The following is a 2,125-nucleotide window of genomic DNA, read 5'->3' as shown; positions in this document are numbered from 1 at the left end:
CATGGCTCAGTTAGAATCTACAGTATATCCAGCTAAAAGCTTTGTTCTTTCATTGAAATCAAAGAACTCATTTACTTAGAAAAATTCACTCCACAGCCTTTATGCAATTTTGCCACAGATCTTTAGTGCTGAGCTGAAAATATGTTGTACTCCCAGTTCCAAATAAATAAATAAATGAAGACACACACAGCCTGTGGATATGGTTTAGCTGAGTGCAAATATTGGAATGATGAAACACTCTTTTGCCCATAGCAGAATTGATTTTGTGTTGACAACTGGAATTTATAAAGATCCACTTTCAACAAAGTAGCAGTAGCCATATTTGCTGCCTTACCACAGCAGCAACAAAATAGTAGCAAACAAGAGCACTGGCAAGTGAAATATAATCTATTTCTTTCCTAACATAACCCAAAGATTTGTTAAAGTGCGCCTATGAAATTTATGAGCTTTAGGTAATAGTTACATATTAGGCTTTCATATTTAGCATTTGTACAGTCTAAGGATTCCAGCAAGATTATGAAATGAGCACAGGGTATAGGTAGTTAGCAATAACACGATGCTTTTGAGAAGTGTATGTTAGTATATGTTACTATGCCATTTTAATGTGTTTGATGTTTAGCATGACACTTTTTTCCCATCACTTCTTCGGGACCTTCCAAAACCTTTCTCTTACTTTTACTGACCAGTATTGACTAGTCAAGTATTCAGAACCAGATTCACCGTCTCACTTCTCCAGGGTTTTATACTGGCATTGATTTCACCACCTCTGGAAGGAGTGTATTCCAGGCTTTGGGGGCTTGGATGGTAAAGAATTTTCCCCTTACATCCAGCCTAAAATGGTCTTGGAGGAGTTTGTGACGATTGGACCTTGTCATCCCTTGGGGTGCTCTGGTGAACAGGTGTTCCTCCAGATCCTGATGCACACCCCTGATGTACTTATAGGTTGCCACCACGTCACCCCCGAGCCTGCTCTTTTCCAGGCAGGCTGAAGAGTCCCATGGCTTTCAGGCTCTCTTCGTAAGGCCTGTTCTCTTACCCTCTGATCATGAAGATGGCTCTCCTCTGGACTCTCTCAAGCTTTTCCATATCCTTCTTGAGTTGTGAAGCCCAGAATTGAATGTAGAGAATTGAATGCAGTAATTCAGCTTTGGCCTCACCAAAGCCAAGTACAGTGGGAGGATGACATCCTGAGATTTCCTTGAGAGGCATCTATGGATGCAAGCCAGAGTTTGGTTCACTTCACCAGCTGAGACATCACATTGATGGCTCATGTTCATCTTGTGTTCAATCATGACCCCCAAGTCCCTTTCAGCTGTGGTGCTAGCAAGTGTAGTAGGGCCAACTCTATAAGCGTGATGTAGGGTTTTTTTCCCTGGAGGTGAAGCACCTTGTATTTATCCATATTGAATGTCATCAGGTTTATACTATTAGATCTATATTATCTTCATAATTCAAGTAACCCAAACTATTTTATCATTTACTCACAGCCAATGTTTTGAAGGCCAGACTTCCACCTATCAGGAGTATAGGTTGTAGGCATGTTGGTTTAAAAACAGAGGCAGACAAGGTTCTTTTGTGAAATCTAGTATCTTTTATTAGACCAACTCAGTTGAAAAATTTCATTCCAGCCAGGAAGAGCACAGACCAACTGCAGATACTTCCTCAGCTTGATGAAGGGTATTTGTACTTAGAAGCTTGCAAAGAATAATTTTTCTAACTATTTGAGTTGGTCTAATAAAATATATCAGATGGACTTAGACACCCAAGTGCGATTCTGGGTAGGTCATTGAAAATCCACTAATGCATCTACTTTTGTGAAAACCACTGTCTTGCCCTCAAGAATGAGTCACAAAAAACACAAAAAAGGCATCTGAGTCTTCTTACACACCTTATAGGTGGGATGAAATCTCATCTTTGTCTTGCATAGCTTTGACACAAAAATATGGAGAAACTAAACAGTTTTTCGGGGGGGGGTTGTTGGATTTTCTTTGTTTTGTTTTAAGTTTTAGAGGGTTACATGGAATAGGGAACTTAGAAAAGCATCTAAGGTTGTAAGATCTATGAAAAGTCAAAATAGACAAAAAAATAGTGGCACTTGGGAGTGTTTTGTACATCTGTCATCTCA

Source organism: Gavialis gangeticus, unplaced genomic scaffold (assembly GCF_001723915.1).
Source record: "Gavialis gangeticus isolate Ggan-Ray unplaced genomic scaffold, GavGan_comp1, whole genome shotgun sequence".
In the NCBI taxonomy this organism is placed as follows: Eukaryota; Metazoa; Chordata; order Crocodylia; family Gavialidae; genus Gavialis; species Gavialis gangeticus.
The sequence above is the reverse complement of the archived record's forward strand: the minus strand, read 5'-3'. Positions refer to the sequence as shown.